The following is a 17,982-nucleotide window of genomic DNA, read 5'->3' as shown; positions in this document are numbered from 1 at the left end:
TGTAGTGAGCTGGGGGTCGGCCTCTTCTCTCTTGTAACTAGTGACAGGACAAGGGGGAATGGCCTCAAGTTGCGCCAGGGGAGATTTAGGCTGGACAGTAGGAAATACTGTTTTTCTGAAAGAGTGGTCAGGCACTGGAATGGGCTGCCCAGGGAGGTGGTTGAATGGTCCCTGGAAGTGTTCAAGAAACGTTTAGATATAGTGTTGAGAGACGTGTTGAGCTGCCTTTCATGCATCTCTGCAGCTAATACAAGAGATAACCAGAATGGTTTCTCCATGTATATGCTCAAGGCATTTCCCTGAATTGCCCTCTTGCTTTTTTCTAATCTGCAGCCTCCATCATCCAACTGATTTGGGGTCTACCTATTAAGTAAGAGAGGGGCATTAAGGAATGATTACCAGGCAAATGCGGTAATCATTTTTTCTTTTGTTTCCCAATTCTCAGTTGTATGCCCCAAAGGGAACAACCAAGCATGAATGTCTCATTCTGAAACAAACAGGACTGGTGTACGTTCTGGTGTATGCACTGTTTGCAGTCGGAATGAAGCCACGGTTCTGCAGAGAATCTCAAAAGGGGACCAGGGCCCCATCCAGCTGTAGCACCCAGCCAGGCTCTGGTCCTGCATCCTGTGTGCTGGGCACGGCTCTCCAGTGCTGTGTTCCTGCCTGGGGACTCCAGGGGTTCATGGACCCAGACCTTGCTCTCTGCCGGTGTGAGGAGCAAATTTACACAGGCAGCTGAGGGACTGGGCTCCCCGCTTATCACACAGCAGGGTCCTGCCTTGTGCAGCCTCTTAACTCTGCTGATTTCGCCAATATTCCTGCTAGCAGTCATGTTTGCGAGAATGCTTGTGAAAAGCCAGCATGAAAGGAGGCAGACAAATCCAAAGGGAAATCACTGGTGCTTTCAGGCATAGGATGGGCCTTCCCAACCCCCACGCCCCAACCAGCCATAGAGCTATGCCCAGGACAAAGGGCAGGAAGGAACTGCACCCACAAAACCCAGACTGAACGTAGGGCTCAGATGTCCACAGGTGAACCTTCAAGGCCTCAGGGCTGGAGCCATGACTGGCAGAGTGAGCCCAGCTCCACTCACAGGTGAAGACCAGCTTTTGGAGGGAAGAGCATGTATTTCTCCATCTCTTCTGTTAAACTCCTGCTCCTGTAGCGTGGGGCCTTTATCCCACAATACCACATTGAAGGGAAGATATGCTGCCAAGAAGAGAGACCTGTGACAGGGGTAACTGAAGGCTTGAACAAGATAACCCAGGAAATACAGGGCAAGGAACTAAAGGCAGAGCAGCACTCTGAGCGCTGAGCTATTCTGCCTCCGGGGCATGCAGCACACCACAGAGGACTGCTGCACTGCTTGAGTTCAGAAGAGGGACAGCATCTCAGTCTAGGGCTTAGCTGAAAGCAAAGCCAAACTATCTCTGAGGTTTAGTGAATGTTGGTAACTCTTTCACATCCCTGCCCTCCTGTGCTATTTGCTCATTTGTTTTCTTCTGTTTTATTTTTTGGTACCTCAGGAATAGTGGGATCCATCTGGGTTAGGAAACAACATTGCCAGAATATCCTGAGAAAAGATTGTGAGTTATTTCTGGCCCAAGCAGAAGCTGGAAGTATCTGACATCACCCAGTGCCCGGAAAGCTTGTTCTCATGAGAACTGAGCTCCATACCGCACACTCAGGAGGGCCAGAGCTCAGGGTTGTGGAGAAAAATCATAGAATCATAGAGTCATAGAATCACCAAGGTTGCAAAAGACCTCTAAGATCATCTAGTCCAACTGTTCACCTACCACCAATATTGCCCGCTAACCATGTCCGTAAGTACCAAATCTACACGTATTTTTAACACTTCCAGTGACAGTGACTCCATCACCTCCCTGGGCAGCCTGTTCCAATACATCACCACTTTTTTGGAGAAGTTCTTCCTAATGTCCAACCTGAACCTCCCTTGGTGCAACTTAAGGCCATCACCTCTTGTCCCATTGCTGTTACCTGGGAGAAGAGGCCAACAACCTCCTTCCAGGCTGTTGTAGAGAGCAATGAGGTCTCCCCTGAGCCTCCTCTTCTGCAGACTAAACAATCCTAGTTCCCTCAGACGATCCTCATAAGCCCCCCAGTGGCCAAACACAGTGGGATGGACCATGTGGATATGCTGTGATCACCCTACCTGGGGTACCTGGAGAAGGCCTCAGCTACCCACAGTTCTTGTGAGCATGGCTCCAGGGCTCGGCAGTGGCTCTTGAGTATCTGCTCCTTCTGGGAGCCTCCCCCATTCCTTCCGCTCCCCTGCTTGGACACTGTTCTTATTTTTTCCCTTGACAAAGCACACGCAGATGGTGTGTTGTCTGCCACAATCAAGGGGCTCAGGTGGGTAATGGAAAGTGGCAGAACTTGGCATGTACTTGTTTGCCTTACTGCAATTTTCCCATAATTGCACTTCCTAGCCTTTCAGCATCTGTGAAAGATCAGCTCGTGACATAGCAAAATCAGCCTTGCACATTTCTGGACATTGCACCAGGTTAGGGATCAGGAATCCCTCTTTTGGGTTAAATCACTTTGGAAAGGTGGGGAGAACTGCCTCCTTTTTGGACATAGTCAATCCTGGCCAATCTGTAAAGCCCAGCAGGAAAGCACAGCGCGCCAAATGTGTTTAGCTCAACCCTCCATTGTTGGAGTTTCTGGGTTTTTGGAGGGGGCATTATTATTAGAAAGGTACAGGTAATTCTGGCACAAGTTCTTTCAGTTTGCCTAGATCTTGTGATGAATGCTCTGAAGATTGAACAAAGGAGGATCCTGGAACAATACAAATGGTGGAATACCAAGTGTTTCAGAGGTGCAAAGAACAGCAGAGGTGATGCAGATGTTTTACTGTGACAAGCAACTCTTTCTTATCTCTCCTTACAACTTCAATTTCTTTCCTTTAGACGTTACCAGACACCAGCCATGCAACAGGAAAGCAGTGAGGAGCAGAAATAGTCAGAGGGCTGAGATGATGGACACGTCACAGGGAGGGGGCAGGACTCAGCAGCAGCTCGCTGGGCGCTGGGGCTGATGAAGAGCAGTCCCTGCCTGTAGAAGCCTGCAGTCCCCATGATTGGAAACAGGAAACAAATCCCGGAGCTTTGCGAGGAAATACCTTCTGCCCAGGCAATCTAGGAGACAGCTTGGGATCATGCTCTGGTATTTGTCAGGGGTTGCAGGTTTCGTACTGGAACAACAATCTATTCTTGTATCTTCCCCAGTACATTTAAGATTTCTTCAAGCTACAACATTAAATTGAGTGGTTGGAAGAAATAATATGCTGAAATTAAACTTGGTTCTAAACAAATGGAAGACCATGGTTTACTTTTCTGGAAAATCTCAGGGTTAGCAATCCTCGTACACGTGCACATTGCAATAGTTGCCATTCAGCCAGGAAACGTTGGAGACTTTCAAATGTCCTGCAGCATTTTGTTCCTTATTAGCCTCTCTCTTTTTTGCCCCTGCACAATTTCAGAGGATACTGTAGGCTCCCACTTGTTTTCAGATAGCTGCATAGATTGCTCCAAAAGTAATGCCCCCTACTTTTTTCTTACTTCCATGGAAATTCCAACAGATACAAAGAACACAATAACACTATTTGATACAGCAAATTCTCAGCTACAGAGCACTATTTTTCAACTTAGTGACCACTATTAGCTATGCATTTTCACCATCAATGAACAAGAGCCTGCATGCCACGCTCATCAAAATCTGCATGGCTGTCCATTGCTTTATCTCTCAGCATAAGTGGAACCAGGGCTGGATCCACACTTCTTCAGTACAGTGGAGGCCCAGACAAAACAATACCTGCCTGTTGCATAAGGGCTGCACTGAGCTGCCAGCAGAGGAGTAGAGCTTCACCATCCAGACAGAGCAAAATTAGCTTACAGAAAAGCTCTGAAAAGAAAGGAATGTTTTGTTTTCCTTACAGTCTCAGCACAGAATGAGTTTCATTTATTTCTAATTTGGTCTTTTTTGCTTTGATTTCATTAGAAACTACAGCTAAATGCACCTTTGAGTCATACCTCAGATGTTCTGATGATAAAGGCTCTCAGGCTGAAGACTAGGGCTCACACACATGTACATGCTCACAAGAAGAATGCAGCTGACTATGGCTTTTTCCTGTGGAGTAAAAGCTGACTAAAAACTAACTGCTGTCTTAGCAATAGAGAGTTCTTATGCATTCTGAATTGCCTTAAGTCAATGCAGCTAAACCTCTTTCCACTTGAGTTATACACCAGACCTGCAAAGCCATACCCAAACTACTTTGTCCAAATATCCTTCCCGTCTGTGAAGTAGCAGGAAACAATCTTCATAGAGCTGCCTGCGCTAATACTGAGCATCTGGGTATGGCTAAAGAACGATGCTGAAATCTCTTCCAAATCCTACTGGTGCAGGACTGCTGGGAGGGAGTTAACTCCTCTCCTGCAGGGGGTGAGCCTTGGACCCGCTGTGGTTTGGCAGAGCTGCCACACCTGGCACCCACTCTCAGCCCCAGGCATGGTACCGAGGGGAGCAGTGTGCTGTGTGCAGTTCTTATCCAGTACCAGCCCATCGGCAGTCCTACTTCAACAGCCAGGTGCAGTCTGGCCCTGTATGTTCTTTTTGCATAGTGATAGATAACTGCAGCCACTCACTGACCCCAGCTGGCAGGGATCCTCATGTTAGCTCATGCTAACTCATAGCAAAAATGCTATTTCATCCTCTTTTCCTGTCCTTTGGGTATTCCTCCCATGGAAAACAGAAATCTTTGCACACCAGCATGGACTGATCCAGGCTTCCATGCCCACCAGCCCCATGAAGCAGGTAGAAAATGCACTATCTGATTGCCACTGCCAGTAATTAGCAGGTTCCTTGACATCCATGTGTTGCTAAGTACCAGGACCAGGAGAACACTATTACTGGATGTTCCCCTCTGCACTTTCACATGCTCTGTATTCCAGATCAACATATTCTGCTGCCTGCTTTAAAGCTGCCAAACTAGAAATCAGGTCCAGGTTTCAGATAAAAGCAGCAGTCAGTCCTTATTTCTAAAAGTAAGATAAATTTTTAGAAGTTTCCATTGAAAAGGGTCTCTGTTTCATTTCAAGGGAGTTGGGTTTTTATTTGGTTGTATATGTGCACATGAGAGAGAAAATGAAGTAAGTTTAGGGATTTCTTATATTTTTAAAGCTAAAAATTACTTCTAGTAGTAACAGGTGCTTGTTTTGGTTTTGTTTTAACAAACCCCAAAATCATAAAGTTTGGACTTGGAGGGATAATGTCAGTTCTGTACATTCACTTGGCTCTGAAAGTTCCTACATCTGTATTTCTTTCCCCAAACAGAAAAAAAGAGATTTGAGGGAGGCAAAAACAAGCAAACAAAAAAGGAAAGGTAGGATGGAATGAAAAACAGGAAAATGAAAATGTACGTAGAATCATAGAATCATTAAGGTTGGAAATGACCACTAAGATCACTTACTCCAAACCCAGTCCATTCCCACCATGCTCACTAACCCATGGCCCTCAGTGACACATCTACACGTTTCCTGAATACTTCCAGGGACAGTGACTCCACCACCTCCCTGGGCAGCCTGTTCCAATGCCTCATTGCTTTTTCTGAGAAGATATTTTTCCTAATAATCAACATATAACAAAATAAAACAAAATTTGTTTCTTTTCAAGCCTGTAGAACAAGCATGACTTAAAAATTCCCTGTTTCTCAATGTACATTTGTGATGTCTTGCCACTGTGCCTTCATTAGAGCTCAGTTTTCTCAGAGAAAGCGAGAGGAATTTCAGCAAGGCCCCACTCCTCAGCAGCATCCAGCCTTGCATGCACCAAACCATGTGTCGCAGTAATGGAGACACATCTGGGCAACTTCCCCTGCAGCCCCCACGCCTTGCAAACATCAGCCCCCAGTGTGTAGACCGGATCCCAATCATCTCAGCCCAACTACCAGTATTGGGATGGGGTGAACCTTCCAGCAGAAGCTCCTCCTGCACAGGGTGATTATGGAGAAGCCCTGTTAGCACTGCTGCATTGGCAAGACTTCAGAGAGATGGCAATCTCGTGTGCAGGCTCACTGCGCTGGTAGGGGGTTGCATTGTGGTCTGCTGTTCAGGGTGGATTTTTGAGTCAGACACATGTATGTGCGTATGTGTGCTGACACTGGTTAGCAGGAGAGGTGGGAAACAGGCAGTATTTGCATGTCATCCCAAGTCTGATTTTGGATTAAAATCCCAGAGCAGAAGAGCGTTGCATTTTGGAGAGAATCCAGTCAGATCTGCCTCTGCATGATTTATTTTTATAGGCGGAAGGCCATCACTTTGAGCCATCCCACAGGCCCAAGCACCAGCACTTGCCCAGGACCATGGGAAGGTGGGCTGTGGCTTCAGCCCAACAGCCCCAAGCCCCTCAGCAGGCCAATTCACTCCATGTCAGGCAAAGCCTTGCACCGTCCAAGAGTCACCTGGAAGCAATCTCCCATAAAACCAGCTCCGTGAAAGCTACAGCTACTCACTTTGATGGTTCCCAAATTGCTTTTCTCTCTCTATTTATTTTTCATAGGACCAGTAAAATCGATCCCCAGCAATCCACTGGAAGGAGCTGAGCAGCATTCAGGAGTATTATCCTGTTCCAGAAGATCTGCTATCTGCTACGGGCTTGAGCAGGGGCCTGCTGAGCTGCCACTCCCCATCTCTCTGCAAGATCAGCAAGGACAGCTTTTCTCACAGAGCACAGGAGCCAGGGTCTGTGTGCACACAGGCCTGAAGGAGGCACGCATATTGCCCAAAGACATCTCTCTTGGACAGGAGTACAAGAACACTGTCTATCCTGGGGTTTTTCCATCCTCTCTTATGCTGGGTTTTTGTGATTTGTTACTTTGGCCACTGGAAATTTGCTATAAATACCAGGTACTGAGAGCCATTGTGTACTAATATCTCCTAACCACCCTTTCTAGCTGCCCAGGGCTGCAAATGATGTGAAAATTACATACCCTGGGCCTTAGTAGCTATTCAGAGTCCTGGCCACATGTCACTTGTTATTCTTGACTTATGCATACATTCTTCTTATTTATTTTTTTGTAAACATTTGTATATAATTATTCACTCCAGAGTTTCCAGCAATTTTCCCTGGCTTGCAGATGTGGCAAATCTTGTTCCCTGCTTCCAGGAAAGAAGGGGTTTTTTGACTACTGCAAAATGGGATCCTGAGAGATTTCAATCTGCTGCTTCCATGTTAGCTCTTGTGATACTTCGTTACCCATGGAAAGAGACAATTAGCTTTTAAAATATAAAACAGAAATAGTCCCAAGCCACAGATTTCACATCCAAATCCAAATTTGGGGCAGTTCAGATTTGGCCTGACATTTTGGGTTTGGGCCCAGGCCTGACTCTCCTTATGAAGCAGTTTGACATTTCCAGTTCTGGGAAGCCCTGCTCCCTAGTGCTGAGCCGGTCCCAGCATCTGGCCCTGTGCTGCTGAAAGCTCTCCAGCTGATGTGAGTTTTTCAGAAGCCTCTGTCTGTCGTTGCTGCAGCTCAAGCTGCTGTGGCATTTTGGTTCCTACAAGTGCCAGCATGTAGAAGAACTGTGCTCTCTGCAGTTATATGTTGCCCATGTGGAAACATAGGTAAGAGATTCTAGAGAATTCAGGATAAACCTTCGGTCATCTGTCTGTAATGTAAACCTCACAGCCAGCCTTCCATTTTCAGAGTACTGGACACAGAAGAAGGATGCTAGGGTTCAAAGTTCTGGCCTCAACTAAGCATTTAGTATACAGCCTTCAACTTGTTGCTCAGCATCCATACAGCTTTAATCCAGGGAAAACCAACTAGTTTGTTACTATGTACTGGCCCCCAGTCCAGAGCAGGTGATGCCTCCATCTGTGTTAGTATAATACAGAGCTGATTTTCACAACCTCAACACATTCTTAATGTCAGTGCAATTAACTTTCATTGGCTGCTAGAAATAATGACCTGAGCTCTGGTTTGCATTTGGATGAACTGAAGTGTGTTTTTACAGAGAACACTGGGCTACTGTCCTGTTCTTCCACTGGCTGAATGTGTCGATATTTGTTTTGTGGAGTGCATTTTTAGTGCGAATTTTCATTTTTTCCCAAAGAAAATCTCTTCCTTGGGTATTTTGTAATCAGATGTGCAGCAAAAATTCTAAGTCACGGCTTGAAGCAGTGATTGAGCACCTGGCAGGAAGGCAGGGCCAAAAGGAGAGCTCAGGTGTATGCACCTGAGTGACTGGAAGGGCTGGAGCTAGGATCCACCCCTTCCCAGACATCATTTAAGGGTTGGCAGTGGAGGTGAGGGTTTTTTGCTGGAGATCCCTGTGTACCTGAGGCCATCTGAATGTAAGAACTTCTTTCCTTTATTTTTGTGCTCAAGATTGTTGCATTTGAGCAAATCCTCACTTGTTACAGCTTAGGACCTTGTTGCTCTGCTGTCATTGCTGCACTTTCCATCGCATTACAGGATCATTAGTAGAACTGAATCATTCTTTATAAGGGGTGAGTTTGACTCTAATGTTTGGTCAAATTGTAACACATGGTCACACATCTGTAGAGTTTAATTATTTGTTTTACAGATAATTTTAGACAGACATGCCATCACACACAGATTATAACTCATCTTTTATCAGTGAGGTGCTTAAAGAAGCTCACGTAAGCCAAGTTCACCAAGCACAAAATCAAGCAATCAAAGCAAGAAGTCTCTTAAACACTGAAGCTGAGTCTTCTTTTCAAGACAGTTACCCAAGAGCTACATTATATTTGCAGTAGATTTATCTCTGTAATCCCACAGAAAGGCAATAACTCTAACCTCTGAAGGGAGAGATAGAGAGATGAGGTGATACGCTCCGAATGACACAACTCTTTATGGCAAAGCTCAGAAAACTGTTTAGAGCTCTCCTTTCCTCTTAGTCTTTATACACGAGATCATCCTTCCTCTGATTTGCATACCACTCACAGGCTCTGAAGTTTATAAGGAGATTACAGAAGGATCTCTGTAAGTGTTTAGCCTAATTTTAGCCCAGACATCAACTTTTAGAACACCTTTTTAAAAGAAGATGCCTTACAAAAATGACAATCCAGTGAGCTTGAAAGAACTAATCTTGCTTTACAACAGGCTCCAAATTAGTTCATAATGTCTGAAAGCATTCATAAACAAGGCTCACAGATAAAGCATATGTATGACACAGTTCTTTATAAAGATACACTTTTATAGGCCAAATGCTGAGGAGCCTCAAGAGATTATGAAATAATCCAAAGGGAAGTGCTTGAAAGACTGCTTCTTGGGATACAGAGAACCAGTCTGGAAAAACACCATGGAGACAAGACTCTGGGGATCAACCCTCCCTCAGCTCCTGGTTATGGATCAAAATGGCTTTTTCCGTCTGTGTTTTCTTCCATGAAACATAACCCCTCTGGAGCCAGTGCAAGGAGTAGGAGGAGAGGGGAGGTGCCACCTGTACTCAATTCCAGTTGTTTCATCAGTTCCTTGCAGTCCACTTGCAAGCCGAGGTGACACAAATAAGTTAATTTCAATGGTATACTGAAACTAATTGGAAACAGCTCTAGAGCCCTGTAAAGCATTAAGTTAGACTGCAAGTGATAATTGCTCACCTGCTGCATGGGCCTATAAGAGGCAGTGCATTAACTAGCGCATGGGGTTTTATCACTTCCCTAGGACAGCAGGGGCTGGACTCTTTCCAGCACCCATAGCACTGAAAGCAAGATGCTGGATTAAGCCTGTGGTTTATGGGCACTCAGGCAGAGAGAGCTGGTGATATGAGGCCAGATCCCAGCTTTCATTACATGCTCTCTTGGGTCAGAATAGATTTATTTTCTTCTCCCTAGCATGATTGTGGTATCAGGCTGGCATAAATAGCTTTCATTTGTCTTGAAGTTCTGGAGGAGTGGTTTAGAACTGTGTTGCAGGGCACAGACTGATGATAGTATAAGAAGCCTAAATAGTTCGTAATGATCTGGATCTATCTATTGTAGGGACTTGAAGCTGCTGAAGTATTAGAAAGTAAGTGTCTGTCTTTTTGCTGTAAATCTTGATGCCTTATTTTCTAGCTATTCACAGCTGTCTTCTTTCTCCTCCCTATTCCTTTTTCTCTTCTTTATTAGAAAAGCCAAGTGTATCTCGGAAGACACAAGCAGTTATTCACCTGACAATGGGAGATTAGTTTGTTGTATTGCTCTGTTTTGATAGATTGACATGAAACTTCAGCAAGGAAGTTACACTCTTTCTGTAAGCTTAGTGAGAGCAGAACTGCTCATTTCCACAGCCTGGTATGGTAGCTTTTCACATGAGAGAATGAGCAGATATATTTAAACTACAGAGAAATTTCAGTAGGAGCTGAAAAATGACAGAAGAGACTTTTTAGATGTATCTGTTGGGAGGTATTCTGGTATCATATATTATTGTTGTTCATGAGCATCCTGATGCAAGAAGCAATGGGGATTAATATGCTGTGCAACCCATGTATTCCTGAGATTGACATGAGGATTTCAGGATAGCTCCCGTAAAGCTTTAAGCCTCAAGTGTACTTAGGGCTGTCAGAGGCCCTAAGACTTTCTGCCATGGCCTGGAACCTGAGGCCAGCCAAGTTTCCCAACCATGATGCTTGATGTCCATATTATTAGTATTAAGTTAGTCTTTCACTGAACAGGGAAATGAGTGGCTCAGGCATGAGATAGAATTATCAAGGCTTAATGGTATCTTCTGAATAGTGGTATCTAAGTACTTCCTGAAGTCATCTTGATTCCCTTAGATATTATAATTATTTTTACTTGCAAATTACTTTTCAGAACTAAATATGTATGCACAAAAAAGTCTTAAGCAAGGCTGATCTCTGTCCTGAAGTAGTAGAAAAGCTGTAAATATGGAGGTAGAAATAGACAGAGAGGAATGCTGAATTACAAAGTAATTCAGTACAAATGGCAGTATGGCTGGTGAAGGATGTGCGTGCTCTAACAGAGCTGCTAGTCCTAACCTCTACACAGGAAGTTGAATCTTATGTCAAGGTCTATCTTAAGTTCTATGTGTGATTGAAAGAAGTTTGCATTTAAATAGATCTGAGATGTACAGAGACTTAGATGACACGGGCAATAACATCTATTGCTGTGTCACCCTTGAATAAAGCTAAGTGGTATGGATTTTCAGAATTATAAAGTAGCTACACTTTTTCAAATCAATGAAGATGATGCCAGGAAAGAATTTAAACATTTACATGTAAAAAACTGTCAAAAATACCAGGAAACCAGCTTTTTTCCATGAGGTTCTTACCACTTCTATTTCTGATCCTGGTCTTGAAACAAAGTCAAAACCAAGCCAACTTCCAGCCTCTTTCACTGGTGCCTTGATGCTCTGGGACTGAGCCAAGATCCAGGAGCTCAGAGGCCAGCAGAAATGTAATGCTGAGTATATGCCAGAGGCTTGAGGCAATATTAGATTAGTTTGAGCACTAGGCAAGGGGAAAAAGTTCTGAGCTGTTCTGTCAAAGTGAGATGGAGCATCCTTTTCTCTGGGATATGTCACGTCCTGACAGTCCCTCAATTAATGGTATGTTCCCATCAGGGAGTCACCACAGGAATGTGGCTCTTGAGGGGAGAAAACAGACATCATTTTCTAGCTGTTAGGAGCTGAGAAGGTGCTCTTGTCTGTGCAGACGAATGCAAAGTGGAGGCTGAGTCCTAATGAAGATGTTCAAGAGTTTCCTAATGAAAATATTGCTGTAAAGAGAAAAACAAATCCCCTGTGTTTATCCGCTATGAGGAAACACTTTATGACTTGTGCACTTCGTGGGAATGATAAGTTTTTTCAAATGGTCTGACTGTCAGATGCCTGATTTTGATGGATGATGCTAAGCACGGACATAATCACCATCTTGGTCTCAAAACCAGCCAGTAAGATACGGTAAGATTTTCCAAATGTTTCTCCAACAATAAAAGGAAATGTAAAGTTAATCAAATTGTCATGAGAGATCAGAGCCCAGCTAGGAGGGACTAAGACTGACATTTGAAGTAGAAGCACTAATAAAACAGACGGCTGCTTGCTGATCCTGTCCGTGCTTGTGTTTAATTTAAACAAGTTAACAATGAATAGAGTTTGCAGAGGAGGGGCAGGGGTGCTGTCGAAATCGATGTATGTACCAGCAATTTAAGGAAAGCAGAGAAGTGGTAAACCTCTAACTGCATGTGAATATTGTGCCTCAGTGGAGAGGCTCTGTGAAGGTATCTGTTGGCGTGTTTGGAGCAAAAGGATATCCTGCTCTACCTCACCTGTGGCTCCTTGCTGCCCAGATAGAAGTTGGGTAAAGGAAAACCTTTGTGCTTGGGTACTTTAGATTGATACACTGCGTTCTGCTAACAAAAACTAATTTCAATGTCTCAATACCATCAAGATCTCAAAAGTAAATAGGGTGAGCTCATCTCATTTCCTAGCTTTCCAATTATTCTGATATTCTGTGTGTTCTACAAGTGGGTTCAGCTGCCATTTCTCTGAAGATGCCCTCCATTGTAAATCTCCTGGATACAAGAACCCCAGGATGTTCCTTGGAGTAGGTAGCTGCCACTCACTTAACCAGAAAGGTGAATGTTGTCATGGTCCTGCTTGCTTTGAACTGTGGATGCTCAGCACCTTGTTGGGTGTTTCTCAGTGAGCTGAATTTCTTGTGCCACAGTGCTTTTTCCATCCAGTGATGCTGTCAGAGTTGCTGGAAGAACTCAGATTTGCTCTGTACCTGGTGAAGCTGTGAGCTGGAGCATTGTTGTCTTTGGGATACTAAGCCCCATACACCCCTTCTGCTCTCAACTCCTTTATCCCAGAATTACTTTATTCTGAAATCCAGGCATTCATTTCCTACAGAAACCCTTCACCCACCGTCAGGTGCCAATAAGTTTAAATCAGTGCTGCCCTCCAGGCACAGGTCGGATGAGGGGCCTGGAGATGAGAAGCTGCTTTGTTATCCATTACTCATCCCTGAGCCAGCCTATGTCTTGTTTTGCTCTGGCTAACTACAATCAGGAAGCAGAAAGGCTCCTCCTGCTCCCTGGTGCCTTTCATTAGGTTGCACCCCGCAAGCACTGGTGGGGCAGCAGGGAGGTCATGGTGGGCAGCTGGGGTGGCCTGCAGCTCAGCCCCAGCCTGTGGGCAACCAGATGAGGCAGCTCAGCCTGCTGTGCCCTGCAGCACTGGGCTCCCTGGCCACAAAGCCCTCCCTCTGCGGCCTGCTGGCTGACCCTTGCTCACTGGCTTTGTGCTCTTATTCTTCTCTGCAGTTCCTTCCTTTATCAGATTAACTTCAATTAGTGAAATCAGAATCACATGGAGCAAGGAGGAAATGCTCTGAAGGCTGTGGATTTTTTTTCAGCCAAGACAAAATGAAGAGCACAGAGACATGGGGAGGATCTGGATAAGGTTTGGTCCAGGAAACCACCAGAGCACAGGTCTGAGACAAAGAGGACCTGGGCTCTGCACCTGGTCCTTTTCCAGCCCCATCTCCCTGCTGGCTCTCAGCACGCGTGTTGTTCTTGGTGCCTCAAAGTGGTGCTTGTGTCCCACCAATGGAACACAGAGACTGTCGTGTAGCACCATGAGCTTCCCTTGATGTTACTGCTGCATCTACCTCAGCTGAGAATTTCTGAGATGTGGCCTGATTCTCCCACCCCACAGGGGGCAGGGGCAGGCCACTGGACCTGCATGGTGGAGAGGGCAGAGGCTGGGCCAGGAGGGCTGGAGGGTAACGCCAGCGTACCTCCATGTGGAATCCCCGATGCCTAAGGCCTAGACTCTTTTTATGCTTGCTTTTTTTAAGGTGGTCTGTGGGCCTCTCACAGGTGCATCTCATATAGGAGTGCAGTAAACTGCTGCTGGCTTCTCCCAGAAATCGGTTCCAGATGTACTGGAGTAGGGCTTCCCTTCAGAGGAAATGTTTTCAGGTAGGACCCTGTCTGTGAAACTCAGAATATTTCCTGTATCAATGAGCAAACACCTTTATTGCAACTTCTCTTCATTTTGACATGTTTCCCTACCAGACTTTGTCAAAAGTTGGTATTCGTCTCTTCTTATCATCCTTGTTCAGGTAAGGTTCAAGGTTTTCTCTGCAGCTTTGCTCTGTGTGTGTCTCTATCCATGCTCTTTGAGGCCTCTCTTTCTTCCCCTCTCTGCTGAGACACCTCCTTCTGAACCCTTCTCCTGCCATGTGTTCCTGATGGTCAAAGTCAGCTTTTGCTGCTTCTGCAAACGAAATGCCTCTCTTGCTCTGTTTGGAGCTTTCATTGACAATCTTCTGATAATGTCAAATAGTATGGACTTTATTTTTATGATCTGTGTGACATTGATAATGAAATTGGATTGTGTATCCTAATGCATCACATATATGAAGCGTATCTTGTGCTTTGCATAGGCAGCTGAGGCAGTGTGCCTTCCTGCAAGAGCAGAGCTCTGTTTGACAAGTGCTTCCCAAGGTCCCACTGCTCTGGTAGTGCCATGCCAAAGCTGTAGGAAAGGCCTTAAAACGTGCTCCTGGCTTTGCATCTGGCTTCTTCACCTCGTGGCAGCAGGCCTTCCTCCTGCTTGAGCATTACACATAAGGGACAGCAGAGCAGTGCTGTGAGGGCTGCAGCATGCCCCATTCATCCCAGTGACCAAGGGGCATCAACACAGTTGTCTGTGGGCTTCCTGTTGTCGTTGGTGTTTGATACAATGCCTTAATTTTACCAGAAAAAGCTAAACAATGTGTTTGTTGATGTCCCATGCTGCCTTCTGCATGTCACCACGCATCAACATCTCCAGTTTCTTGTAGCCAGATGCCTTAACTTTTCCATTTTTACCCTAACTACTTCCACAGTACCACTGCAATGTTAACACAAGAATCTGTAAGTGCAAGGGCAAAGTAAAAGGAATGTAGCTTAATATCCAAACAATTAGCACAAGGGTTATTGTGCTGAAGGCATTATTCATTTTTAATTATCCGAAGCTGCTGAAAAATTCCTAGGACTGCCTCCAATAGGGTGCATGAATCAAAGCCCACACGCAGAATGGTAGCTCGTTGCAAAGGCAAGAGGAGAAGCAGTTGGCCCACTTTCACACAGAGCTCATCCCCAGCCTGAGATATGCGGCACTGGAGAACCAGATGCTTGCATCTGAGACCTGATTATTTCTGGTGTGCATATTCCTGAGCTCATGAAAGTAAGATAATGAGGAGGAAGGAAGCAGGAAATATATCTGCATGTTAAGTCACATTGGTTAATTTGGGCCATGCTTCTTCTGATCAAAAAAAGATAACAGCTTCTGGGTCATATTTGGGAGAGGAGGGAAGAGTATGGATGAGGCTGGATTTTTCAAATAGAAGTACCACCTCCATGTTAAAAATGCTTAAGAGGCATATTTTCAGGGTGTTTCACTGGAAGTGTATATTGATTCACTGCACTTGAAAGAGCACTATACTTTGGGCATGTCAGCTTCCTGCAGAGAGCACAATAAATTCTATATAATTCAATAAATTGTAATCAAATGATGAATTGCAAGTTTACATTCTTGTATAAGCCAATAAGACCAAGATGGCTGCGTACAGAAACGAGGAAATAAAACTTGGTCTTTTCTCTTGCAAGTTTTCTCAAATTCAGTTTTCTATTTTCCTGAGATTTTTTCTCAGCTGAAGAGACAAAAGCCACCAGGCACTTTTAAGCTGTTTCTTTTAGGTTTTGCCTTTGTGAAACAGTTGGGCAGGACTGGGCTTCGTACTTGAGGCCAGACCAAGGATCATACCCCTGGTTCTTGTATGCATGCCTTCTTGAATAGGGACTGCTAAAAGGTCTGCTAGACATGGTGCTGAGGAGCTGCCTAAGGAAATCTCTCACTCTAACCCTAAGTCTTTCTACTCAGACCAAGAGTCACTGGAGTCTGATTCCTATCTCTTGCACCACAGAGTTTTCTGTGCAGTCAAACTGTCCTTGCTAGATGGGATATCCATGTGTTCTCTGCTTGGAAGCTGTGCAACGGAGCACTTCCTTGTTACAGGGCTGGTTTGTGCCAGGAAGACCTCCAAACCTGGCTGCTATTAACTGCCCCTTCCCTATCCCGGGCTGGGCTGCAGCCAGGCTCACAGTGCAGCTCAGATGCTGAGCATTGTTTGGTAACTTTTGTTGGCTGCAGTTTTCATAGAGGCAGTGTAAACAAACGCAATGGTTTTTGTTCATATTAGGAATGGAAGACTCTTTCTCAAGCCCCACAGCAATAAATTCTCATCCTTCTCTGCTCCTTGGAGTTAAAATGTGAGCAACCAGCTCTCTGGTTGTCTTGGAGGAGAACACTCCTCCAAGTTAACAGCCCTGAGCGTTCATTCTGATTTGCATGGTCTTCATGCTGTCCCCCCCACCTCCAACACAACATCAGAACTCCAGAAATTGTATATCAAACCAAAAAACTTACAATTTCTATAACTGTCTAAGTCCTGTTGTTAGGTGCTGTAAGAAGGGTGGGACACAATTTGTCAGCGTAACAGCAAGAGGACTTCAGAAAGGTATGGCAGTTTTGTCAGTCTCTGACATTTGTCTTGCACAGAAATTCCTTAACTAGTTCATGAATGTTGTGAACACCACAGCAATGCATCAGAACCATGCGCTGACTGTCTGTGCTGAGGCTCTCCTCCTACCCAGCCTGGCACAAGGTGGGTAGCAGGAGCAGAGGCTGCTCCTCCCAGGGATTATTGTGGAGCCTTGGGCACAGATAGTAATGCAACTGGGAAGCAGGCAATGGCTCTTGCTCCTTCTAACACTGGAAGGATGGCTGGTTAGGTTTCAATTTTTTTCTAAACAAAAGTTTGAACGGGGTGCAGTTGTTTCAAATGTTCTGCTTGCAGAAACTCTCAACTTCTGCTAATAAAACAAAAGGTGTCTTAACACTGAATTTTAGAATGTCTGTATTATTACTATGAACATATTTTGGGCTTCTTTTTCCATAAGAATCTATTATGGAAAAATATTGGTACTGGGAAGGAGAAGGGAATATTTTCATTAGCTACAGATTTTAGCCAGCTCTTTTAAAAAAAAAAAAAAATAAATTGCTTTTCTGAACTGTTGAATGTGGTACATCTCTCTAGCTCTGCAAGCCAAAAAACAGATAGAGAAAAGCCACTTCTTCTAAGAAAGAAATAAAAACCTCTCCTCACCATTCCAGAGGAAATTGTTAGTGACAATGAGCCACGGTCTGTGAACTTAAAATTCCTTGCATTTGAAATGGTTCTTTTTTTTCCTCTTCATGTTTTACTTCCAGTTCTGACCACCCACAAGGGAAAGGAAAAAGGGAGAGTAGAGTACCGCTTACACAAAAGATTCCTGCAATAAAAGGACCTTTTCTTAGCTGTATTGATTATAAGGTATCTCTTATGACAGTTTCCTGGGTATGTCCAGCCCTGCAGATTGTAGGTCAGAAGATTATATCAACATTGCCAATTCTGGGAGTAGGTCATCAGCATCACTGGCTGGAACTGAAGAGTCAAAACTGAAAATTACCAAATGTAAACTTGGTCAGGCTTATATTTTTTCCATCTAATATTAAAACAGGAAATACAGCCTATTACAATTCTTAATGTAGAAAAACATTACATTTTCATGTCCCCATACAGATAAGTTTGAATTCTGAAATCCCACTCCATTCATCTGAGTGTCCTGCACAGAAAAAATGTTATTTGCAGTTGACAAAAAATTGACACTTAAATCTAGCGGGATTTTCTTCTGCTATTTTATAAAAATAGCATTCTCTGCATTTCTAGGTGGAAAAAAAAAGTCTTTAATTCACCAATACCTGTTCACATTTAAATGAAAGGACCTGTATCAGTGTTTAAGACATCATCTGTCTTACATAGTAGTTGTTATTCTGAGAGAGAGAGTTCTATCCAAGGCTCTAAAAGAGCAAGAGATCTCACCACAAATGAGAAAACATAAGGC

The sequence above is a fragment of the Numida meleagris genome, chromosome 6 (assembly GCF_002078875.1).
Source record: "Numida meleagris isolate 19003 breed g44 Domestic line chromosome 6, NumMel1.0, whole genome shotgun sequence".
Classification (NCBI taxonomy): Eukaryota; Metazoa; Chordata; class Aves; order Galliformes; family Numididae; genus Numida; species Numida meleagris.
The sequence above is the reverse complement of the archived record's forward strand: the minus strand, read 5'-3'. Positions refer to the sequence as shown.